The 27808-nt window shown below is 35.2% G+C and overlaps 1 protein-coding gene across 1 annotated transcript in view; it reads right to left on the bottom strand.

Annotated features, from left to right (window-relative positions):
- The window catches only part of LOC120429132 (high affinity cAMP-specific and IBMX-insensitive 3',5'-cyclic phosphodiesterase 8), a 315218-nt gene extending 300143 nt beyond the window's left edge, over positions 1 to 15075 (bottom strand). The window contains exons 1-2 of the mRNA XM_052709686.1: positions 14380 to 15075; positions 7271 to 8275 (exon numbers count right to left, since the gene is read on the bottom strand). The gene's annotated coding sequence lies outside the window, so the exon portion shown is untranslated. The remainder of the gene's footprint in view (positions 1 to 7270; positions 8276 to 14379) is intronic.
- Positions 15076 to 27808: the final 12733 nt, after the last annotated feature.

Below are 27808 nucleotides of genomic sequence, written 5' to 3'. Positions count from 1 at the left end.
TTATTCATTGAAATTTTCCAGTGTTAAAAAATATGTAATTCTATTTTGAATTTTATGGTTCTATTAATCATTTACAACAATATTAAATTTCTCTTAAATATGAAAAATGCATTATAAAATTCACCAAACAAACAAAAAAAACCTTCAACTCAACGACCCCCAGGTCTTTTGTGGTCTCTATTGCAAGTTTCTGCTCGAACCTAGGAGTCCTAAGCTTGAATGGGGGGAGAGCACTCAAAATTGATTTTCCAAAAAAATGTGAAATTGGAAAGGGGTAACTTTTTGATTAGGGTGGTTCACGATTAAGGTGATTTTAAAAATAAAACTTTTCCGGATTCTTTTTTAGAAACATGTTGGGCTTGCCAATCCAAGCAACTTTGTCAAAGACAATAAAATTTCATCTCGCAATCAACGCCTTCTACGACCAAATTTAGAGAAAGCATCTGAGCAATCCTTAAAAAAACACAGTTTTTTCATCGTAGCAATTCAGAGTAAAGTTATAGAGAAAAGTTTGTTTTAGGGAACTTTTAGAGCTCTATAAAACTTTTTTTTACAATGTAAATTTATCTTAAGGGTACAAAATTACAGCCATTTAAAGGCTAAAATGAAGTAAATTTAAAAATGCACTAGCGTTACATACGCTGAAAAATCTCAGAAGTGTTTTTCTTTTAACTCGAGATATCTTCATTTGAAAATGTCTTTTTTTCTAGGGAAATGTGTATGAGACCTCCCTAACGAAATTCAAAAATAGTTCAAAATATGTTTTCCCATGTAATTTTGCCCACTGAATCTGATTCTGCCCTCGGAATTGGGACAAAGTTTAAATAAAACCTAAAATATGGCAGAAAATCGTCCAAACAAAACTTTTATCGTAGTAAATAAATTTGCATTTTTGTTTTGATTTTTAAGTTGAAATTTGACATGACTTTCTTGTCTCCAGATAACATTTTTTAACCTTGAAAAATCGAAGTGCAGATAATAGATTGATTTTTTATTTCATTTTTTAAATTCAAATGTATAATTTTGGTACGACTAAACTTAATCAGCTATCTCGACTTTTTGCTTAAAATGTATTCATTTATTCAAGAAAAGCCTTTTTAAGCTTAGTTCAATGTTCATATCCTCTCTCGAACATAGCAATCTTCATAATCTATCATCATTTGTTGATGTCAATAAGTCATTTTGTGTTTCGCATCAACCTTAATATTAAGTTATATTTAGGAAAATTGTGAACTTTCGGGTTTTTCTGATAATTTTTAATACTTTATCAATATTTTCAACAGCTTTGAAGTGTGGTTTTGAATCGTTATTCATCACATTGCAAAAATCTCAATACAGGGAAATATATTTTTTAGATCCGGAATAAAAAAGTACATAAATATCACTTAAGTGGCCATATCTCGAGACAGCTTTGCCAGATCTTCAATGTCTGTCTTTTGATAACCTAACCAACATTTTTTTCACAGTATGGATATCAAATGATCGGAATTTTTTTATGCATTTTAAATAAAATAACAACATTTTTCAAAAATACAAAAAAAAATGCAAAACCACGTATTTTCGAAAAATTACTCAAAGTTTTTCCAAAGATTTTTTTTCAATGATGGTTTCAAATGATAGGGATTTTTTCATACATTTGGAATATAGTACCATTTTTTGAAAAAAACTCAAAATTTTCACGAAACTACATATTTTTGAAAAAAAAAAACACTCACAATTTCAGCTTTTTACTATATGGATACCAAACGATCGGAATATTTCCATGCATTTCGGAAGTTATAACAACATTTTTGAAAACACTCATATTTTTCACAAAACTACGTATTTTCGAAAAAAAATGCTCAAATTTCAGTTTTTCACAATTTGGGTACCAAATGATCGAGATATTTTAATAAATTTCGAAAGCTTAAACATTTTTTTTTAAACACTCAAAATTTTCACAAAATTGCTTCAAAACTTATAACATTCGAAATGTTTGTTAGGCTGGTACAAATATTTTTAAAAGTTTTTGTCACCCCCCCCCCCTTCAAAATTGGCCCGAAAAATCAGGGGGCAAAAAAAATATTTTTACAATAAACTTCAAAATTTCAATGAAAATTCAAATGCAACCAGCTGAAATCAAATTAAAATACATTCTTCTGCGTTTAAAATCATTTTTAGCATGTTTGGGTTTATTAAAAAATCTTAAATTTTTTTGAAAATTTTCGATGCAAAATCTTTTTTTTCGATACAATTTTTATTTTTGTCAGATCTTAGATTTTTTGAAAACTAGAGATTGCAAAACAACTGAACTAGTGTAAAATGTATTTTAAAACACTTTTTTCATTTAAATGTGAAGACTATGGCTTGTTATTTAAATTTTTATATTTTTTTATTTTTTTGCCCCCCCCTTGACCTCGGCCAGGGCCGAGGGACAAAAACTTTTTTAAATATTTGCATCGGCCTTATCATTTGTTACCCAACTGAAATTTTGGGTGTATTTTTTTCTTGTAAAAATATGAAATTTGGAAAATATATTCAAAAAAGGTTGTTATTACATTCAAAATGTATGAAAAAATCCGATCATTTGATACACATATTGTGAAAAACTGGAATTTTGAGTATTTTTTTTCGATTATACGTAGTTTTGTGAAAATTTCGATATTTTCAAAAGAAAATTGTATGGCATTCGAAATTTATGACAGAAACACAATGAGTTGATACCCATATTGCAAAAAAAAAAATATTTTGACAGGAACACAGGAAAAGTACGAATTTGTGTGAGAATTTTCATGTAATTACCTATAATTGCATTTTTTTTTTTATAATTTTTTATGTTTGCATGATTTTTCATTCGATTATAGCCAATGTGTCCCATAGAACCAAAATACCATAAGCTCTGTGCTTCAGTTATTCACGCCTCGGTTTTGCATCCCCTATTACGGTGCTAAACCGAGGCATGACTGTACACTGAAAAAATATACACGGTAACACAATTTTTGGTGACTTTTTGTCTGTAAAATTTGATTTGCAAAAAAAACCCTTTTTTATTTTTTTAATTTTCTGATATGTTTAAGGGGACATCAAATGCCAACTATTCAGAAATTTCCAGAATGTGCCAAACATTTTGAGAGAGTTATCAATTTTCGAATCAATACTGATTTAAAAACAAATCGAAACATTAGTCGCGAAAGTGTTTTAGCTTCATTTGTCGAAGTAAAATCGAATTTTCGATCAAAACGTACTTTAGTGAAATTTTCATAAAGTCTCTCCCAAACCATTTTCTAATGTCGATATCTCAGCAACTAATGATCAGATTGTCAATGTCAAAATATGAAATATTCGTGAAATCTCGTGAAATCCGATCATTTCAAAAACGATTTTTTTTAAATCAAGACGAATATTTCAAAAGGGCGTAATATTCATTGTTTTATTTAAATTATATGTAACAACATGGAAATCACCAGAAATGAATGAGAATGTTACAGTTCTCAAAATCATAAACTGTTTGAATGTGTTTAAACCGTCTAGTATTTTTTAAACTAATCTTTGACACAATGCCACAGTAATCGCTCACAGAAACCCCTCCTTTCCCAGCCGACGACGTCGACAAATGGAGTGGTTGTGGCTCGCTCACTTTAGTAGACCGTCCCCGCCACTTTGAATAAGTGGGAAAAACGCCTCTGGCGGGAAGAATAGCCCCACCAGAGTGTGGTGGGATGGTACTGGCGTTGTAATAATAGCAAAAAGTTTCCCTTTCTCCCCCTTCGTCAAGGGAGGGGAGACACATCCATTTCCGTTCATATTTGCTCGAAAAACGTGGCCACCGGTAACAGGTAGGTACTGTCAGAACGAAACAGAGTGGGGGGAGAGGGAGAAGGGTTTGAAAAATGGCAGTGGAGCTCGGTAATTGATGCTATTTGCAAAAATCAATATTTTCCCATGATCAATTTTTAAAGAGCAGCGTTAGCTAGATGAAAATGCTTGAGGGAATGGCAGACCAACGAGTAATGGATTTGTTTCGAGAAATCGTGTGATAGAAATATGATTTTTTTAGGTATTTAATAATTAGCTCAGTTTTTGCAGTGCCTAAAAAAAAATTATTTGAATAATGTTAGTTTAATGGAAATTTTAATGCAGTAGATTTCTAAATAAAATCATTTTTTTAATTTTAAAGGTAAACCGATTACTACAAAATCTTGTCCTGACAGATATCATTTCCCCTTGATCATAAAATCATCATAACATAACTCCAAAGAAACTTCCCAAATCAATTTTACTCCTACTCACTCAAAATATATTACATTTCCGAATAGTAACTTTTCCCCCCAAATGATATTTCGCGCCCACGCCACCCACTGACTGCTGACAGTTGACCATTACCATTTCGTTTCGTTTTTCGGACAAGGTCAGCTCTCCCCAGGAGGGAGGGGAGAGTTCGCACTTTGTCCATTGTCATCGCGCCCGTTGCGTTGGTTGTGGGCTGGGCACATACACACACACACACACACACACACACCATTTTGGCACCACAAATAGCCATCAGAAGCGTTTTTCTCTTCTAATGTGTGTTGCTCGCACACGCAGCTTCTGTTTGTGTGTTTGCCGGACAAATTTGAGCTTTTTTCTCTGACGATTGTGTTGGAAACTATTTTTGGAATTGCCCTGGCTAAGATGCGAACTATGCGGTGTTGTGTAAAAAAAATGAATCAGTTGACAAATATGATAGTTGTAAGAAAATTTCTAAACTTGATTTTTTTATTTCGGAAAAAATACCAAAATTAAATCGGAATATCAAATATAATCAAATAGTAGCCCTTAACATTTTGAAAGAAACTGTTGAATATATATAGCGATAAACAAACAAAAATGCATACAACAATATTTAAGATATTTTTTATAGCATAATTGTACAAAACCATTTATCCACAAATTCAATCTTATACTAGATTTTCATTTCTCATTAGGCCAATGCAAGACATATTTCAAGTTTTTATTTTCCACTCTTATCAAAATTTCCCAAAAAAAAGATTTGAAAATTGTGCAACTAAATGTTTTTCCATGTAGTTTTGCGCGCTGAATCTGCCCTTAGAATTAAGCCAAATTGTCAACAAATCAATGTTTGGTCCTATTATAATTTTACATGGAAACCCAAAATATGACCAAAAATCGATTTTACGACACTTGGGCTTAATTCTGAGGGCAGATTTAGATTCAGCGGGCAAAATTACATGGAAAATGTTAGTTGGGGGGGGTTTTCAAGGGGTTTTCCTTGAAAATTAGACTTTTTCAAATGAATCTTGAGTTTAAAGAAAAACACCCCTGAGATTTTTTTCAGCATTTGTAGTGCGGAATCTCTTTTTTCAAAAGCAACCTGGTGCTTAAAATTTGGCTTGCGTCTTTTTGAGATATTTAGGTTTTAAATTTGCTAAACTTTTGATCCTCAAGTCCAAATTGACATGTCAAAAAATAAAAATGTTCTTTTTTCAGAGCTCTAAAAGTGCCCCGAAGATCACATTTCTCTAAAACTTTACCATGAATTGCCACGGTCAAAAAAATAATTTTTGAAGGTTTGCTCAGATGCTTTCTATAAATTTGGTCGTAGAAGGCGTAGATCACGAGATACAATTTTGGTGTCTTCGACAAAGTTACTTGAATCAGCAAGCCCAACAACTTTCTGGAAACACGAAAAAAATCCCAAAAATATTACATAAAAGTTAGATTTTCAACATCACCCTAATTTTCAACCAAACCAAAAATTGCTCCTTTTCAAAACTTCACAATTTTTCAGAAAATCCATTTTCCACCTTTAATGCGATCTGGACCACTGTGCAATGTTTTCAAAAATGTATTTTTTAGGAGTCATTTTTGGATATATTAGTTAAAAACTAACATCTTCTATATTTTAAATAAAAATAAGTATGCAATAGTTTTTGTAGTGACCCAGACTATTTCACTACGTTTTTATTTACAATTTATATAATAATGGTGACATTCTATAGCTGTGGAGCTCTTCGTATTTATCGTATTTATGTACGACTCGTGCTGAAAAAAATCCTCTTTTTGCAACTTGTTGCATAATAGTAGTTTATGCAACAAGTTGCAAAAAGAGGATTTTTTCAGCACGAGTCGTACATAAATACGATAAATACGAAGAGTGCTGAAAAAATCAAGTTTTGCAACGAGTTCCATACAACATTTTTTGCAATTCCGAAAAACACCCATTGAGTGAAATTTTAAGTCGAATTTTCATGTATTTTGTCAATAAATCGTTTGAACCAAAAAAATGTTGAAAAGTGTTACTTTTCGAAACAAGTGCTGAAAAGTTCGACTTTTCAGCACCCATTTCAGTGCTGAAAAGTAAAACTTTTCAGCATTTATTTTGAAAAGTGTTGCTATTCGATTCTGTTATTTTTGGTACAGAAAAGTAGGCTATTTCGTCGTTCAAGAATGACAGGAAAAGTATGTAGTTTCATAACGGAATTGCAAAAACTACTATTTAATTATTCTCATCAATCAAACTTTGCTGACAAACCTCAAATCAATCAGAAAATTCCTTTTGAATTTACAGATTTTCGAATTTTAAAGCAATGTTTATGTATGGCAAACTGCCAAAATTGCTTGGTATGGGTTGGTTAATGGCATTAAATGGCTTCTTTGGTCATAGGAAAGGCCTCTACAAAATTTGAGTATGAAATTGACGATGGCTTAAAAACTGCTCAATGAACAAAAAATAAATTTTATTTCCTAAATGTTTTCAATTGGTCTTATGTTTCATTGATGGTGTCTCAACTCCGATTTTCACTGTCAAATAATAAAAATCTGTAAAACATTTTCAAAATAAATAAATAATAACTAAATCGTTCGCTCAGCATTGCCTTGGCTTTTTCGATTACAAGATTCCTACTCGAAGACAATTGCAATCCTCTTTTTACACCTAAGCTTTCATCCACCCCGGGATTCGAACTGACGTCCTTTGGATTGTTAGTTCAACTTCCTACAAGCGACTCCACCGATGCAGGACCCAGGGAGACGACTCCTACACCTGGATTGAGCTTAAGACCTATCCTTTAGGTTAGACCGGGGCCAACATTTACTTCCCCGTCCGAAGGAAGGCGTGATCAGACAAATTTCGTCTCGAAAAATGCGACCAGAACCTCCTGGGATTGTACCCAGGCCGATTGGGTGAGAGGCAACCCCGGCAAATCAAAATTTGAGGTTTTTTTCACACTTGAAATATTAAAACAGAAAAAATAGTGACACAGAGGATTATTCATCGTTACAGACTCACCATTCACTAATATTTCAGTCTTCCATGCTGGTCCTTTCCGCTTCGAAAACTGCTGGTTTCATTCAAAAATAAACGATTCAAAAGTTGTTTTTTCTACAACTTTCCTCGTTCCAAACCACTAACGGTTTCCCGCAACTAGTATTATCTCACACTCAGCACGTTTTCCCCTTCAAGTGAACCACTTTGGGGGTTAGAACATCATGCAACCTCCGGCTGTGGATTCAAGAAGCTGGTTCCCCCTCCCCCTTCAGTTTGAAGAGTTTGTCAAACACACTTAACTACTGCACTCTACTACTTGACTGCGGTTGCACTATAATTCATTCGTTTTTTTTTATCGTAATTGAAATGTCACTGAGCTAACACCTTTTTGCCCTTCTTCTTTTCCCCCCTCCCGTTTCCGTGAATAAATTCTTTCTCAGAAAAACCACAAAACCGTATCCACAATTTGTTTCCAAGCTCATGCACTCGTGTTTCGATTTGGTTTTTGCTTGTTTTTGTTTTGCTTATTTTTTTACATCAGGTTATTCTCACTTTTCCTCGACTGGAATCGAATCCGGAGCGCGTCTGGCTTTGGAGGCACGTCACAAACACGTTCAGCATTCCACACAAGTACAAGCACAATCTGCCTCAATACTGTGGGCAGTTTTGCATATTCCTCCCTCTACCGGTTACTTTTTTCGGGTTATTTTAATCGCACATCGTTCGGATTCCTGGTCTCCGGAAGTTTACTACACGTTACTGCATACAGTCGCGTTGGGCCAAACTCGGTTTAGGGCTGCTTTTTTCACTTTATTGTGCCAATTTTCCCGGCAGGGACTCTTCCCTCTTTGGCCCGAAATCACGCCAATTTTGAGCATTCCTCGGTGGAAGAATTTTCCTGCTTCGGTTGCTTTTGAAGACTTTTCCGGAAACAACAACAACACAGTTTTGCTGTATCACGTGAGTTACTGCATGGTGCTTGTGTAGATGTTATCAGTTTATTCGCGGTAGTTGCTCGTTGGGTAACTGGAAATAAATTGAGGAGAAAAACAGATAGTTGGCGGGTATTGAAAATGGCACGTTATTTAAAATTTTGTGAGACCTAATACAAGTTGAGCCAAATTGAGTTAAGAACGCCATTTTGTGCAGCTCACAATGCCTCACTTTTTGACCTTCACAGATCCCCAAAATTCGATTTCAATCCTGAGATATTAAAAAAAAAACCCGAAAAAAAACTCCGTGCATTTTTGTCACTTTACATATCAAAGTTGTTTTAATCTTGTCGTGCTACCTTGTCACTCCCTGATGAATTGATGTAAGTGCGACAATTAACCAAAGGGATTTCAGGTCAGAACGCGTTTGACGCACGTACAAGTTAGACTACCGTAAACATTTGTAATTACAACTCGGGACTCCAGCAACCAACTTCAACCAAACTTCGGGACAATGCACAGAATGGTCAGCCAAACATAACTTGTTTGTTATTGTTTGAATTGCGTGTTTTCATTTTTGTTTATTAAAGGTCAAACATTAAAACGCGTTTTTCTCGGAACGTCGAAATGACGGGTGACGTTTACAGTAGGGTGCCCAGAGAAAATGCCCCCCTGTGAAATCAGGCGGAAAACGGTTTTTGGGTTATTTTAAGCATCTGTGTTAATTTTGAGCGAAATTGGTTGGGATTAACCCATTGATACCCGAGACTGAAGCTGGTGAAAACAATGTTTTACGTACAAAAATGACATTTTTAGATCAAGTTTTACAGCTTTGGTATGTTCTACAAAGTTGTAGAGCATTACATTTCCAATGAGAATCTCACTTTTGGGAATATTTGGATGAAAGTAACACCCCGTGCAGACCATACCGTAAGAAAATTAAGTTTTTCATACATTTTTCGATTTTTCCCATTCAAACTTAACCTTCGAGTATCCATAAATAAATTTTGCTCATATTTGGCCCGGAGTCCTTAAATAGCTTAAGACACAATTTTCAGCATGTAGAGTGAGGATTAAAAAAACATATTCTGGGCACCGATGACAGCGACAGCAATTTCACGTCAAACCAGCAGGATCTAAATCAAAAATGCTCAAATCAGGCTCAAATTTCTAATTGTTAGAAAATGCTGATCTATTCGTTTTTTTAGACACGGACACTATTTTTAAAAATCGAAATACTGGAATGTTTAGTTTAAATCAAACTCAAAGTGGCTATACTTCGAAAATAGTGGATTTATCAAAATTTGTGTAGGATACTTATCAATTGCAAATTCCATTCTACATCAAAAAATGACCAAAAGATCCATTTTTTGTTTTTCCAAAACATATAAAAGAAGGAAAATCTAAAAAAATAAAAAATTGAGAAACGAAGTAATTCAATGCCAAATAGATTGTACCCGACCCTCTGCGATATGAATGATACCTTGTAAACATGTAATCCTAAGCTTATACCCAAAGCAATTTATATATATATATATATATGGAGCCAGTTGCACTCGACAATGACATTTGAGAAGGGCATAAGTTATTTAAATATTTTTGTATTCTGTAATTTAAAAATTACTGTATCTGAAAGCAGTTACATCGTATCTAAAAGTGGTCAAAGACAAACTTTTAGGAAACTGGACGGACTTTCTGAGGAAAAAAAAAACACGGAATAAAAAAAACTCGGCACTTCTATGAGAATTTTTGATTTTTAAGTTTAAAGGTAAAATTTTAGGATGACGTCACTGGGTCATTCTTCGCCAACTCACACAGCAGTTGCCCCGACCCGTCTTCAGATTGCGTGAAACTTTGTTACTAATCGCATTTGAACATACGAAAAAATGCTATTTAGTAATTTGCTGTCTGAAAAGATCTGATGAAAAAAACTATTTTTCATCAAAAAACACCCACAAAAGTGTTGAAAACTCCGCCATTTTCCACTACTCAACCGTAAACAATTAAGGGATCGTGTCATTTTAAAGGAAATTTAATTTAATTTTGCATCATTAGTTCGTTCATTCCATACAAATTTGGCAGCTGTCCATACAAAAATGATTTGTAAAAATTTAAAAAATCTGTATCTTTTGAAGGAATTTGTTGATCGATTTGGTGTCTTCAGCAAAGTTGTAGTTATGGATATGGACTACAATGAAAAAAAATGATACACGGTAAAAAAATGTGATCAGACATGCATTGGCACCGCGCGCGGCTAGCACGCGTGCTATTTTAGCGAATAGCACTGCGCTTTCAATCATAGCACTCGCTCTTGCACTCTAACAAAAATGGTAACTAAGACGCTTTTTGCATTTGTTTATCTTGAATTGAGTGACGTCGACTAGTGGAACGTGACGCAAATAATTCCATCAATTTTTATCTGAAAGTTTAGTGCAGTGCTTGCGTTCAAGACTTGGAAGTGAGAGGTCCATGGTTCTATTCTCTGCAAAGTAAACTTTTTTTCATTGTGGTCTAATAAAAGCGATTTTTTTCTTTTAGAAAATCTTCAAAAATAAATTAAGAAAAGTCTTCAAAAATGGCAAGGGAACTTGAAAATTTGTTAGATTTTCAGTACTTGGGCGAATGGATCAACGCTTGTGGCCTTTGGAGACGCAAACAGTATCCCAATTTATGGAAAAGTAATAAATTAACCACCAAGACTAGTGAAATGTCTTGGGCGTGCTATATGGGAGTGCTAAAAAATAGCACTAGCACTGTGCAATGCGCAGTGTGCGTAGAACTTGAGGTAAGTGCTAATCTGAAGTGCCAGTGCAGAGCGTGCCAATGCATGTCTGAATGTAATTTTTAATTTCACTTTTTGTCACTAAAATTTGGTTTGCAAAAAAACACTATTTTTTTTTTTTTTTTTTTGATATGTTTAAGAGGACATCAAATGCAAACTTTTCAGAAATTTCCTGAATGGGCAAATAATCTTTGAGTTATGATTTTTGGAATCAATACAGATTTTTATTTTTTAAATCGAAATTTTGGTCGCAAAAAATTTTCAACTTCATTTTTCGCTGTATAATCGAATTTGCTATCAAAAAGTACTGAAGGGATTTTTTGATAAAGTGCACCGTTTTCAAGTAAGAGCCATTTGAGGTAACTTTTTTGAAAATAGTCGCAGTTTTTAATTTTTTTTAATTAGTGCCAATGTTTGCCCACCTTTGAAAAAAATATTTTTGAAAATTGTGTTCCGTGCATTGTATAATGAATTTACTGCATATAGGGTACATAAAGGATATACGAGATACGTAGAGCTACATTGGCTTTGATACTCCGGATTTCACAGCGGCGAGTTGGCCGTGCGGGATGGGGCGTGGACTTAGTAAGCTAGATATAACTATCGCCAGTTTGATATTTTTTTGGGATAACAGATATTTTTTTCTAGCGTCTGCCAGATGTAAATTTACATATTATTAGAGGTAAATTTAAGCTTTTTCTGACATAGAAGATGTACGCCTTTTTAGATGAAATTTTACCATGATTTTTTTTTAAACTGTGTGTATATTTTAACATTGTTAATCGGACCATTAGTTGCTGAGATTTCGACATTAGAAAATGATGAGTTGTTTGGGTGAGACTTAGAAAACATCAATTTTCCTGTTATTTAACCTTTGCATGGCAATATCTCAGCAACTAAGGATTGTATCTACAAAGTTTATTAAAGCAAAATATAGAGAATTTTATCAGCTTGGGGCACTAATTTTAAAAAATGAAAAACTTCGACTATTTTCAAAAAAGTTACCTAAAATGGCTCTAACTTGAAAACGGTGCACTTTATCAAAAAATCACTAAAGGACTTTTTGATTTCAAATTCGATTATACATCGAGAGTTCAATTTGTTGGGTGGTGACGCGCGGTCAATTATGTGGCATTGTGTGTGAAAAGAAAAGAATTTTATTTCGTGTTTCATCCAGGTTGGCTTGCCCACAAGCAGAAGAAAATCAGTTCAATTTGTTGGGTGGTGACGCGCGGTCAATTATGTGGCATTGTGTGTGAAAAGAAAAGAATTTTATTTCGTGTTTCATCCTGATTGGCTTGCTCAAGTCCTTCCTACATCATCGTTGATCGGGAGGCACGACGTCGTGTGAATTGTTGCATTAAAATAAGTTTAAGTATTACTGTAAATGACTGTAAAAAAGTTCTTCCTATATCATCAATGTCGTCTGGGTAATCGTGATGAAAAATTACATTTATTCAGTATTTAAATACCTGTGCGCGAGTGTTTTGGTGTGCTAATTAGAAAGACCTTCCCATAGCATCGTTGCTCGGAAGGCTCGCCGACGGGTTTGTTATGAAAGTCCTCCCCATAGCGTCGTAGCTCGGGAGGCATCGAAAAGCCAATACCTTATCCTACTAACCCAAAAAAATAATAATCACGTGATGCTTGAAGGAGATGCTGTGGATTCAACGGTCTCAAGCGGTATCAACAAGTATATAGCGAAAAACTATGTGCATGTGATGAGTCTGCAACTTCAACTATCGGACTAACATTCCTCCCTTTTGTTGAACTGCAGGCTTCTTGGGAGGGCGCCGGTATTGACTAATAAAGTCGGGGTCTTCAGGGGTTAAACAGTGAACGGATGGTTGGCTCCCACTGATCATTTTTGATTCATTGTTTAACTTCAGCTGATCTGTCAATAACGGAGTAGCAGCTCATTGGCAGTCAACCATGCTCATGCTCATGCTCATGCTCAAATTCGATTATACATCGAAAAATGAAGTTGAAATTTTTTTGCGACCAATTTTTTTTACCCTGTATCATTTTTTTTTCAGTGTAGCCCATATCCATACCTACAACTGTGCTGAAGACACCAAATCGATCAAAAAATTCCTTCAAAAGATACAGATTTTTGAATTTTCACATAATATTTTTGTATGGACAGCTGCCAAATTTGTATGGAAAATTTTATGAACGAACTAATGATGCAAAATGGCTTCTTTGGGCATACCGAAGGCACCAAAAAAGTTTCAGCCGGATTGAAAAATACAAAAATTAAAATTAAAGAAAAAATACCGATTCCGTAGAGAAATGCTCATATGGTACAGCTGATTATAACATTTTTAGTCAGACGACGGTTTTGAACAATTCTCCGTTAACTCATACGAAATCTAAAAAATGTCCGTACCCATTTTTGTTTGTTTTTTTTTTTTTTTTTGTCACAAATTTTAGCATACTCAAAATAAAGAAAATATCAAAAAATAAAAAAAAAATCGATGCGATTTTAAATCTATGATATTTTTCGTTATACAACAATATAAATTGTGGAACATGTGAATAGAAACAAAATTCAATATACTATTTGAATCAGCTATAACCCAGACTCTTGTAAATCATTGTTACACTTTAAAACATAACCATGCAAAGCTACAAAAAATATATCTTAAATTTTATTTTTGATTCAAGGTTAAATAAAATGACCCTTCTTGATTATTGCAGTTTCAAAAAGTGCAAAACAATTCTCTTCTTTTGATATTTACCACATTTTTTGTGTTAGGTAAAAAAAAACAGTGGCTTAATTTTTTATGTATTTTTTATGAAAAATGCGCGAATTTAAGCAGAAAATGTCACTTTCTTCATTTAAAAAATAATATTTGGAGCTAGTTTGAACCTCCTTCTCGAGTAAAAAAAGACACTGACTTCATGATAAGGCGATCAAAAGGAACAAATTTTCACAAAAATCGTTCAGGATAATGATTTCATGCGTGAGTTTGACAAAAAAAAGTCTATAAGACAAACACTTTTCAGCAAAAAACAATATCCGTCACATTGTTCGTATTAATAAGCTGTTTCCTTTATTAAATTTCCACAAAGCCTCACTTTAAGCTTTCCCTCTTGTTCCCTCGCACAATGCCTAAACCCAAACTCTTCATCTAACCTTTAATTATGCGAGTTTCAAAGTCTTGCTCCCCTTTGGCATACAAAAAGGATCCATCAACCTTCCTTCTCTTCTGTTTCCCCCCCTTAAACCACCCGTCTCCCCCAGTTCAACCTGAGAAGCCATCTTAACGAGATTTCCATCGCTTTTATGCCCTCGCTCATTCATTCGTTCGTTTCTAGCACCTTTTTCCCCGTACTTTGTAAACACAGAAAAACTTTTAATATCTTCCGCTTACCACCCCCGCCAGTCGTCACAAATTTCAAGATCATCTTACCGAAACAATCTCACAGCATCTCCTCAAAAGCTCAGCGATTGCACTCTTCTTCGTTTGTCTTGTTTGTGTACACTAACTACCGGCTTCTGCCTACTATCTACTTGCAGTGGTATGCACTATCACAAAAGAGGAGCCACTACTAAGCAGCGGCACCAATACTGTGGCGCTTCCTTTTTGAAGGGTGATAATGAGCCTCGTTCGGCGCAACGATAGATCACAAACACCGTCACACACACACACTTGTTGCCAGACCGCGAATAGACCAAGAACGTCACACAACAGAGCGCTACGTCTTTCCTTATCTTGGCCGCGCAATCCTCCACCTTCCCCTCCCGCGTAGACGACTGTTGGTTGAACTTCCCCTCGCGTGTTGACGTGCTGCCCGCGCGCGCGAAAAGTTTGAGAAAATAAACCAACACGAATGTGGAGAAAAAAAAACTTCGCAACCAGTGGAAGATTCCGCTGAGTTTATCTTCAGAAGACTTGCGAACTCTGTGGCCACCGGAAGTCGGTTCCCGGAAGACACACACACACACATGAACTCGCACGAGACCTCAACAGTTCCTCAAAGAATTCCAAACAAAAAGAAGAAGAAAAAAGTAAACCCCTCACGAAGGATCAAACGAACGCACCAATTTCGCGAGACGACGCAAACAACGACGACGGCGGCGAACGGAGGCTACCGATGTATCGGAGCGATCCAAAAATACTGACTACGGCGGACAAGCGGGCAGCCTAGATTCACAGCTGCTGCTGCTGCTGAACGGACGGACACACAAGGCAAAGCAAATCGCGCCCATCGGGTGTCGAGTGAGTGGTCGTCGTCGTGAGAGTCCCCGTGGAAGCACGCGAAAGAACACATGCTGTTGGTACGCGAAAAACTCCAAAGAACGAACGCATGGAGAGAGAGAGAGAGATGCGCAGTGGGGACGCGTGGTGCGTAACGAAGGCAACAAGAGAGAGAGCGCGCGAGCGAGAATATCGCGCTCTCTGAAAGAGAGTGAGTTCCCGCTGAGAGTTGAAGAACGCACCTGTGAAGCGGACACCTGATGCTTCAGCGAATGGACAAGGAGGAGGAGGAGGAGGATGGTGAAGTTCTGGAGTGCAGCGAGGATAAACCAACACTGAACACGAAAGGACTGCAAGTTGGACGCAGACTGACCGGTAGGTTCTGACTGTGGGATGGTTTTATACCTTCTGCAGCAAAATCTGGTAACTTTTGCACGCGGTAATTTATGTACGAAACCTACAACAATGCATTGTTGTGCTCTCTTATGCAAACTAGATAGAAAAACCAGCAAGCTTAGTACAAGAGAGCACAGAACCATCGGTATGCCAAAGGATATGGATTGAAATTATCCATAAATTTTCATCTGGTCGTGGAATAGACAATGATGAGCCGCGCTGATTAGTGAACGTTACATGATATTGGCTTGATGTACATATTCCCCCAAGGCATGAAATACAAGGAACACAAAAATCAATGATGATTAAACTATTGCTTTCTATTACGATACATGCAAGCTATTAATTTTAAAAATGAAAACCAAAAACATGTGTTAAAGTTAGGGTGTGTGATTTTTCTCGGTTTCACGAAACGCATTAAAACCATTAAATTCGAAACATTACGTGAAAACTCTTGATTCTTTTTACCGGATTTTGTGAAGCGGATATTCAAACTTATACTACATATGGGTCATTCCAGGTCAGCTGGGTACACTTTTGGACTCGACCTTAACCGATTTGGACCAAACTTGGCGGGAACGTTCATGAGAAATCCCAATTTTGGTGCTATTTCCTATTTTTAGCATCGCCCACTTTTTTGAGGATTCTAAACAATTTTTTTCCAATTTTTTCCAATTTTTTTTTCTTTAATCATAACTTTGCAACTATTTGAGTAGAAGACTTTCTAGGGGTTGCATTTTAAAGAAAATTGTCCAAGGAATTCGATGAAATTAAAATTTTAACCCTTAAGTGCTGCCGTATATTATATTTTAACGTTTTAAGTATAAAACTTCTGTTTTGACCAATTCATTATTTTTTTTTTATTTTGTCACCGATGTGCTTCCTGGACAATTTTACATAATAATCAATGTAAACAGCAGTTGGAAGTCACGGTGTGTTTTCTGGGCAACCTTAAGGAGAAAAAATAGTCATCGATTTTTTCAAATGTGTTTTATAGGAAATTTTCTCAGCTTTCCAATGCTTCTTAGAGCGAAATGTTTCATCGGGAATTTTCTGAGATAACTATATTTTAAGTTTTATGTTTTAAAATTCTTAATCATTTATTGGAAACTTTTAAATAACAGTTCAGGAAACTTGCCAAATGATTTGTTTTATGTGTCATTTACTCATGAAAATGTGTAAAATTAGACAAAATACAACTTTGTAGAAGGATGCAATCCGCTAAACATTTAAAATATGATTTTTTGAAGATATGGGACTTATTCAGAAATTAAAATCATAAAACCGTTTTTAAATACGATTTTTGCTAGAACAAAAAGATTATTACATAATTGTTGTGTACAAATAAAACCGGACTGCTCTGATTCAGCTTGGAATTAGTTGATACAACCGATCTTTGCAGGTTTGAGATTGATAGGGTATTACTAGATTTCTATAAGTCTAATATATACTTAACCAAACATTAACCTGTTGCATGGATACAAAACATGTTTAATACTCGAAATTGAGCTGCAAAACTCCTGTTGAAAGCTTTAGAAGAAAATCTTTTCATTAGTATGAAATTATTGTTTTAGTTTTTTTTTTGTATTAAATGATCAAGGAATTAGTAATATTTGCAATCATATTTTTTTTAATATTTACCTTGATTTTTGTTCAAATAGTTTGGAATGGAAGATTTTGTTTGATTTTTTTTTGTTAAAATTATATTTAATTTTTGATCAAACAAAAAAAAGTTTTGGCAATGTTTTCATTTTTCCTAGTTGAAACACTCGAGTTTTATTGCTTCTTTTATGTGAATTTGCAACAGTTTACATTTTATAAATTTTTATCTTTACGAAAATATGACTTTTGAGCTTGAAACAGTAATATACAGCAAATTTTCCATTTTTAAATCATATTTTATTAATGTGTTTGGTGAATGTTTGCTTAAGAAAATATCAAATTTATTCATTAAAATTCAATAATACCATTAACAATCACAAACCTGTCAAAGTTTTGGTTGAACAAGCTAAATCAGAGCAGACACGTGATATTTGTACACAAAAAAATATGTAATAATCTAATAATTTTTGTAAAAATATATTTCAGACTGTTTTATGATTTTAATTTCTGAATACATCAAATATCTTCAAAAACTCATGCAAAACATAATTTTCAAAATGTTTAGCGGTTTGCAATCTTCTACAAAATTGTTTTTTGTCTTATTTTACACATTTTAATGAGTAAATGACACATGAAACAAATCATTTGATAAGTTTTCTGAACTGTTAGTACTAAGTTTCCAATAAATAATAAAGAAATTTGAAACAAAAAACTTAAAATACAGATATCTCAGAAATTTCCCGATGAAACATTTTACTCTTAGAAACATTGGATAGCTGAGAAAATTTCCTATAAGACACATTTGAAAGTAGCGATGACTATTTTTTCCTGAAAAGTTTGTTCTAGAAAACATGCCGTGAAGTACAAGGTGTGCTTTTCAACAAAAAGGGATGAATCTCGCATATTTCGGTTTTTATATGTGAAAAACTTATTTCGGATTTAAATTCATAGGACAGAGTGCTGCGCAAAATCAAACTTTTTTTTAGTAAAATCGCTGTATCTCGCTAATAGTTCATTTTAGTTTGAGGTTCACATTAATTTTTATGTAAAATTGTCCGGGGAACACGATGGTTATAAAATAAAACAAATAAAAATATAAAGAATTGGTAAAAACTGAATTTCAATACTTAAAACGTTAAAATATAATATGCGGGGTCACTTAGGGGTTTGAATTTTATTTTTATCAAATTCCTTGGACAATTTTCTATAAAATGCAACCTCTAGATAGTCTTTTGTTCAAATAGTTGCAAAGTAATGATTAAAAGAAAAAAAAGTTTTTTTTAGAAAAGCCTCAAAAAAGAGGGCGGTGCCAAAAACAGATGGATGGTCCAATCAGCACCAAACATGGGATTTCTGTTAACTATCGATAGATGAACGTTCCCTCCAAGTTTGGATTGCATTTTGAGTTGAGTGTAATTTTTTTTATTTAACATTAAATTAATTTTTAAATGCAAAATGATTATGAGTGAGGGTAATTTTTGAATATTACTTTTTGCCTTTCAAAACGAATATTTTGAAAAAAATATTATGCCCATATTTTTATTCTTTTATTTCATTCAACAAGAACTGGATTTCAGTGCCTGGTAAAAGTCTGTTTTTCAATTTTCAATCAGGTTCATTGCTTACAAAGAACATATTTTTTATCACCTAATTCAACAATTTCACAATCTTACGTGAGTAAATGAACAGATCAAATAAAAAAAATGGTTTTCTTGGAAGAAAATACAAACTGTACTTTTGACATGGCAGTTTCTACGTTATTTTAACGTTTTCTCGCTCAGTGAAATTCCAGCGAAATTTAATTATTTTTTTTTAATTTTTAATACGAAAACCTACACTTTAAGAGCGAGTCCACGATCTCGCATCGACCTCACCAATCTGCCTGACATTTTTAGGGGTTGTTTGTACATATAAAACTAGCATCTGGCCAAAATATGAGCCCTCTAAGTCAACGGGAAGTGCGGCAAATCGAGACACAAAGTATGAAGTTTCAAAACCGTCAAAAATCTTAAAAAGGCTATAACTTAGGCAAAGTTCAATTTATTTTCAAAGTTCAAAATGCATCTGAAAGAACTTAAAAAATGCAACAAAATGCAGGGAGAAGCATCTCGATTGAATAAATCTAAAGGGAGTTATTGGCATTTTTGTGAAAAAATGCATAATTTTCAAACTCAAATAAAAAAGTGTTCCATCCAGATATCAACTCGGTTCGACCTGCTGCTTGTAAGGGACATCTGAGACTACCATCTGAGACTGAGAACGCTAAGGCGGTTAAACATTTTAAATAGACACTTTAATTTTTTCATATTCGTGTTTCTGAGACAATTTTACAATAGACACATGCATAAAAATGTTTATTTTGATCCATTTGAGCCCTTTAAAAAATAAAAGTTTAAAAAATCTTCGATTCACATTTATTGAAAATCAAGTTCGTTTCCAAGGATACTAGATGACACCAGAAAAAACGGCTTCTTATTTTTTTAAACTTTCATTTTTTAAAGGGCTCAAGGGATCAAAATTGGATCATTTCGAAAAAAAATCAAATTATTTTTATTCAAACACCGACATGTGGGGCAATTCAGTACAAATCAAACAATTTAAGACAGCTAGAGGTGGGCAAAAAAAGAGCGAACCGCTTAAAGATCCGGTTCACTTAAAAGAGCGAACGAACCGTGGCTCACAAAAAAAGAACCGCGGTTCTTTTTCAAACTCCGGTCTTTTGAAAGAACCGTTTCAATATGGCATGATTTTTGTTATAAATATTATTTATTGAATTTCCAAAAAATGTAGTATTAAATTTGTTTATGAGAATTGAAAATGCATTTTCAGAAATTTCAATGATTATAAAAAATAATCCCAAAAGTAAATGATTTTCTCAACAAAATGAAATTAACTTTTCAGTGTGCAACTGATTGTTCATTTAACACTGGAACGCCCAACGCATGCCCAACTTACACGGACGCCCAAGCCTCCCAAAAAAGGTGGAACGGTAACTTCAACTCGCTGGTTCTCGGGCATTACTCAACCAATCGGGACGATTCTTGTTTCCAGTGATTTGTAAGAATGTCTAGATGATCCTAAAATTTTGCAGAACTTGATTTGATCAAATCTGTAATTTCTGCGACCGAAAACATCGTTCCACCTTTTTTAAAACGACTGCATCCGCGGAATTTTTGGCGAATTTCTTTTACACGCGAAAAAAAAAGTTGGAACGATATTTTTGATCGCAAAAATTACAGATTTGATCAAATTAAGTTCTGCAAAGTTCTAAAATCATCTAGACATCCTAACAAATCACTGGAAAGAAGAATCATCTTAATTGGTTTAGTTATGCCCAAGAACCATTGAGTTGAAGTTACCGTTCCAACTTTTTTGGAGCCTTGGGCGTTGGAATGTTAAGTAAAAAACTTTAAAATTTCAATGAAAATAGAAGTCTTATGCACTGAAAACAAATTAAAAAGCTTTTTGGGATCGATCAAAAATATTTTGATTTTTGGTGAAATTCCGTTGTACAACCTAATGCAAAAGTTTTTTTTCGGTTTAAAAAAAAAATATTTTGAAAATTAATGATTGCAAAACATCTGGGGATGTGTAAAATGCATTTTAAAACTTTTTTTTATTAAAACGTCATGCTATTATTTTTTTGCGACTTTGGCTAGAGTTGAGGAACATAAACTTTAAAAAATATTTGGTTTGGCCAAATTTATAAAAGTCCAATGTGAAATAACTTATAAAATTACACGATTCTTGAAAAAACCCTATTTATTCAAATTTTGAAAAAAGAGCGAAAGAGCCGTTCAAAAGAGCGGCTCTTTTTAAAGAGCGAACGAAAATGAGCGGCTCCTAAAAAAGAGCGGTTTTGCCCACCTCTAAAGACAGCTATTTAGCATTTTTTTTCATAATGTTTTGAAACAAAACAATTTCGCAGAACACCAATTTTTAAATTTATTGGTCTAAATTTATTGGTCTAAATTCCTATTTTTTTTTTCTTTGTAAAATATGTGTTTTTGCAAAAAAAAATTTGGGATTGTTGAACTTTTTAGCACTAGTATCAATGAGTATTTATTTAATTTTTATTTTTTAAATTTAAACGGTGTATTTATTTAACACATAAATGTTTTCAAAAAATCAATTCAATAGGCGTTTATTCGGGAACTTGTTTTTTCCAGCACTTGTCGTATTTCTAGATTACTTTTTCGAAACAACCAATGCGCCAAGAGTTTCCTATGTACATAGGACATTTTGAAAAAGTAATCGACTCGTGCTGAAAAAAAATCTTTTTGCCACTTGTTGCAAAACTTTTATTATATAAAACATGAAATTCAAAACTTATCTTAAATTTTACATTGACCGGTGTCATTTAATTTGTTTTCACCTCTTGTTTTTTTATAAAGATATTTTCAAGCTTTTCTGGTCATGTCATGTAAAAAAGAAATATATTTATAGAAGACTTATTTAATTTGAATGACATTGTAGTTCATTTAAAATCTAAAACATAGCAAAAAAACTTATTTTAATTTCATTTAAGCTATTTAAAAACAGTCGTTCAGATTGAAGTGTAGATAATAATTATCACCAATTAACATGATTGAGCTAATTCTATGATTTTGAGCATGAAAAATATAACAAATACAACGATAACATAGATTTTTTGACTGTTTCAAAAATTTCCCGGGATCCCGGGAATTCCCGGGATTTCAATAATATTTTTCCCGTTTTCCGGGAAATTCAAAACCCGGGAAATTTGGACGCCTTACCCACATGGAACACCTGAATTTAACTAATATCTTCTCAACAAAGTTATCAGACCATTTATAAAACATAGCTAAACTTGAGTTTGATTCATTATTTTGTAAAAAAAAATACTCCCGAAATTGTAAATTTCAAGGGTCAATGTTTTTCTTCGAAATCTTGATATAAAAGATCCCAAGAAAAGCTTTCACATGAAAGTTAAAGAAAGTCATTATGTTTAATTACAGATTTGCTATGATTTTTTGAACATTGGACGATCTGTAAACTGTTCCGAATATGAGGGATGACTGTATTGATTTGCGAATGAAAAACAGTAGTCAAAAAATGTTTTCTAATTCTAAATCATCTATTTTTCTAAAAAAACATTTTTTTTTAAATCATAACTCTGTGGTAAAATTTATCTCAATACATCTCAATTTTCAATTCAATTCAATTCGGTTTTATTAGTGAATAATCATGTAACAATCAGTTCATTCGCAGTACATAACAGAGTTTTGGAGTTCCTTTCAGCTGTGTGTTAAATCTCAATCCATTTTGGCACGATTATTGCTTATCACTTAGAGATTACCAAGAGTAAGAAAAAATTTAGAAAAAACTTACTGAAATTACAAAGGAAAGGGGATAGAAATAGAAAAAGCTTAAACTAGATCACAGTTTTTTTTTATCTATTGTAGATGTGCTTAATCATTAGCTCCCCGAGGGCCAGAAATTGCTCCGCCTTGTTACGGCAGGTCCGAAACCGCGTCATCATCTCACCCGCTAGAGCAAAGAACTCCGGCAAGGTGAAGAGATCTTCTCCGGTTACTTCTTGCTGGGCCGCATCGCCGCTACCGGCAGCGACCACGCTGGCGAACGATCGCCCCCATCCAGGAGGGAACGCTGGGTTGTCCGCTGGAACCGTACGCTGTCCAGCTGCAGGAACGGTAGAGCTCGTATTCCGCTGAGAAGGGTGGGATGCTGCTGCTTTCTTCTTCCTCTTTTCCTGCTCCTCGAGGTAGGCCTTGCGCGCGACGCATCCGCGGTAATTACCGGTATGGTTGCCGTCACAGTTGGCGCACTTAATGCGCGCCTTGGTTTGCTCTGCCTTGTCCCCCAAGTCCGCCTTGCACGGCAGTGCACACTTCTCCGAGAGGTGTGTTTCACCGCACTTCACGCAGCGGGGCGGGAGGTTGCAGTTCCGCGAGCCGTGGCCGAACTTCTGGCAACGGTGGCATTGTGCTACGTCCATTGGGTTTTTGGAGTAAAACCGCCAGTTTATCCAAAAACCGTCCAACGCCTTAGTCCGACGCAGGTCTTGGATTTTGACGGTGCCGCGGTCGAAGTACAACAGGTACAGAGTGTGCGTACCTGTGACTGTTGTCTTGCGCGAGAGCACTTTTATCTCCCGTGGCGTTATTCCGGCTCCCGAGAGGTGTCCCTTCAGGTCGGCGATTGGGCGGTCTTGGTAGCCCTGCAGGACTACCTTAACAGCGGTCTTCTCAACTGGATCGAATGTGTAGAACTTGAAGTTGCTACGCTTCAGTTCTTTCACCACCAGATCGAAATTCTTTTTGGTGAAAGTAATCACTTGAACTTTCGATTTGCCAATTTTCAGACTATATTGGAGGCCTTCCAGCAACTCGTCAACATCGTCCGCCAACGTATCCAAAACAAAAATTGGAGGTGGTCGCCGTTCCTTCGGAGAATTATCTTTTTTTGTCGTACTACCTTTTTTGCGTGCACGTCCATCGTCGTCGTCGTCGTCGGTAGTGCTGCTACCGTCGGTGTTGTTGTTGTTGGTTTCCTCGTCACTCAGTCTCGCGAACTTGTTACTGGTGGGAATGTTGGCGGATGTTGATGCGCCACCGGTCGACAGATTGCCGGAAGTACCTGAGCGGAGTCTGCTTCTTATAGGGCTGCGATCCTGGACACGGTAATTAGCGTGTAATAACTCCGGATTGAATCCATCAGCACACACGCTCCCCTGCGCGATGGCGGACGACGCGGCGGCGTTGTTTTGTTTACCTTTTTGCACTCGGCCGGTAGACGAACTTCGCGGGTTTTTCGAGGCCGCACTCGAACTGCCACGGCCACGGCCGGCCTTCGGCATGCTGGTGGAGCAAACTCGCGGGTAATCAAAGTCGATTACGGCGGAAAATTCGAAAAAACTTTTAGAGCTCTGAGCACTTCACTGCTGCTTGCTCTGGAGGATACACGCAGAATGCTCAATACATCTCTATGACGCAAAAGCTGCGGTTTTTTCGCCAAAAAAAAATCATACATTAAAAATATGGATTAGGGCAAATTGTTTTTAGTGAAAAAAAAGTTAATATAAAATAAGCAAAAAAATCAGTGGATGTATTTATTTGAAATAATCCTCTTCAATACCTTCAACTTTGTCCATGACACCAATTCGATCAGAACGTTCCTTCAAAATTTACAGTTTTTTCGAATATTTACCTACAATTTTATCATGAACAGCTGCAAAAATTGTATGGAGACTTGTATGGCTGAACCATGAACTCAAAATGGCTTATGTGTTCATATTGAAGGCCCCCAAAAAGTTTGAACCAGCCATTGAAAATCTAATTTTGTGTGATTTAAGAATTTTATATTGAAAAAATCTAATCTAGTGAAAATCTTTTCAGAATGTTGCGTGAAAATCATAGTATTTTAAACAATAAACTTAGGTTTAGTGAAAACCTAAAAAATACACTGCGTATTTGAAAAATTAAGTTTTTTTTCTGTACACATACTAAGATACTTAGTTATTTGGTTACCTTTTGTGTTTCTCTTTGTTGTCAGTGTCTGTCATGGGGGACCATGAACGGCCATTTTTTTCTTAAATAAATCGTGATGGTTACAAGCAAATCCCTTATCGACATTTTTGTAATTGTCTGCTCTACCTACAACTTTGTAGAGCATTGTTATACTTTCAAAAATAACACTGAAATTTAAAAATGAGAATTTTTGCTCTAAATGAAAAAGGGTCCATCTGAGTTACAGCAGATTTCAAAGTACTTTAAATTTCTCATAAAATTACATGTCCTAAACAATTTTGCAATCTAAAAAATGGCAGATTTTTTGAAATTATTTCTGTATTTGTTTCGATAAGAAAACGTTTTTCGGAATTCTGTTTACGCCATCAAATAGAGCGTCCATAATAGTCCCTTTGACGCCAAATTTCCAAATCATCACCATTTCAAGCTACAAATTACTGGATAAACGCGTATTTTTCCGCATGTTCAAAAATGCAATGGGTCGAACCGTCCCTCCGTTACGAGATATCAAAAAACGGACCTCGGATTCGTGATCAGGCACAAAAGTTACCCCTTAGGACAAAGTTTCACGCAAATCGAAGAGGGGTTGGGGCAAATTTTCCCGATTTTGTGTGAGTTGATACAGAATTACCCATTAAATAACGCAAAACATTGTAAAGTTTTTCTTAAGATTAGAGTTATTTGAACAAAGTAATTGCATTTTCACAAAATTCCGTATTTTTTTAGAATACCTCAAATTTTAAATTTTGACTCAAACCGGAACAAACCCCGAATGCCCGCAAAAAAGTCATTTTTGTTACACTGTAATGTAGTACTTTAGGGGATTTATCCAAAACTGTATCGATATTTCTCGTTCCTGTAGTTTACAAATTATAAAAAATGAAATAATGAACCCAAACCTCGTTACAAAAAAGCATTGGTTGATGAGCTCAGTTTAACACAAACTGAACTGAGGAATGCGAAATGATTTTTATTTATTCAAGCTCAAATCTTTTTCCTAAAACCATTTGATAAGTTCTCCTAATCTCCTGCATCAGATATTTTCCTCTCCTTCCTAGCAACAGCTGATCCAGTGGAACTCACGTAACTCAACCCCCCAACCACTCACCACCAGCTGGCCATGGATTTGTTCAGACGCCACAGGTTGTCATTTTGAGTGTTGAAATTTTCTCCCTCCTTCCCACCACCTCCTGCGCCATACCACAAGTCTTTTCTCATGTTTCCACTTCCAATTTTCACAACTTTTCCCCAAATCGACAAACAGCAGGAAAATGAGTAAAACACAAGAGTTGTTTGATGACTCTTCAGGAGGGGTTTAGTCATGGCAGGGTGGTAAGGGAGGGTTGAGCATATGATTCTTATCTTTAGCCACTTTGGCTTCGCTATTTTTGTATGTGTTTTTTTTTTTTTTGCTCCTTCATCTTTCGGGGTTGCCGCCAGTCACTCTGGGCAAAATTAAAGATTAAAACAAATATTTTAATTTCATATCAAAATAAGAAATCAGTTTTTCAAGTGATCACTGGTAAGCAAATTATTAGAAATATTTCTGTAAAATTCCTCAATGAAGTTTATCCAGTAATTCTCCCATTGTGCTCCATTTTAGCACATAATAAAATCGCACTTCTCGGTCTGTTGTACTACATACTCAAACACACACACACACACACAGAGGCGCTCACTTGTCGACCTTAAGTCTTCTGACGTAGATTCTTCCCCTCCTTCCCCTAGCGTCTAGCGTTTTCCACCCACCACCCCTAGAGGGGTAATAGGCAAAAAACAGCAGCATCGTAATGGGTAAACGGGTGATATAATGCAATATCTTCATTAGGCTTGGTCGTCGTCGGCGATTTCATCGTGTATACGGTAGCGTTTTTTGCTTTCTTCTAGTTTGTAGTCTTCTTCTTCTCGGAAGGCAAAATAGAGGTGTACCCAGATAAGCGATTTTATTTCATTCCGGCAAATGTAGCCTGATGGACTGACCGGCTCTCTGGTGTGCTAGTTGTACCGACTAGCACACCGGCGCGTTCAACTACTGCTAATAAACACGAAGTTTGAGCGCGGTGGAAATGTTCTCCATAATAGCTGGACGGGGGAAAGAGGTTAATTCAATGCAGCTCGGTTCAATTATTATAATTAAATGATTATAATTTACACGTCGACCTGTTAACAGCTATAGATCACTGTGGATGTGTACTTTTATAACAAAAAGTGTAAACAAGCTACTTTCCCAACATTATTCTAAACAATTTGTATATAATATAGAAGTTATCATTTGGGAAAATCTAACATGTTTATAATTTATCTATCACTAAATTAATTTTTCAGTCAACAACAATGCTTTCTCAAGCAGAAGAGTCGTTGCAGATGGGAAGGGGCAACTTTCGGCTTGATTGAAAATTAGAGTGGTTCACGACATAACTTGGAAAGGTCAGTTTTTTTTAAACAAAAATCAATAACAAAGATTTGTTCGAAGAATAACTTAAACTGGTATTATGTTGTTATTGCAATAACAAACAAATAACACAGAAGGAATCGTGAAGAAATAACAAGATTTGTTATTTTGTGCGGAGAGCTGGAGCAGCATAATAACAAAAATTGTTATTGAACTGGTATGTTTCCATAACAAAAAGAGTCATTGTTTTGGTTTATTTGCAATTTGCAAATAAACCTGCAGTTGCCATAACTCCTCTGTACTAGTCAGGGCTGCAGAGTCGGGTACCTTCAAGCGACTTTGAATCCATACTTTGAAGACAACTCCGACTCTGGATGCAGGATATGACGTCAACGACGACTTCAGCTCTCCAAAAATACCCGACTTCGCAGATTCCGACTCTAAGTAAAAGTTGCTGAAAATTAGCTGAATCCGATGCCGTCTCCGAGGTCTCACTCCTGCTCGAACGTCCAACTTCAGCTCCGACTTCCTGGCACTGTGAAAATAATAACAGTTTTTGTTATTCACATTTCAAAAATTCTCAATAAATAAGTCAATTCCGTTAGGGAATATAACTAAATAAAAAAAAAATTGAACTCTCAAAAGTTAATTTTACCGGATTAATTTTAGCTTAAGGACCTCATTTGATGGTCAAACAAATGACCCCGACGAAATTGGTCAAAATTATTCCATAGTTCTA

The sequence above is a fragment of the Culex pipiens genome, chromosome 3, assembly GCF_016801865.2.
Source record: "Culex pipiens pallens isolate TS chromosome 3, TS_CPP_V2, whole genome shotgun sequence".
NCBI classification, from domain to species: domain Eukaryota; kingdom Metazoa; phylum Arthropoda; class Insecta; order Diptera; family Culicidae; genus Culex; species Culex pipiens.
This window is presented reverse-complemented; position numbering and strand designations above follow the sequence as displayed.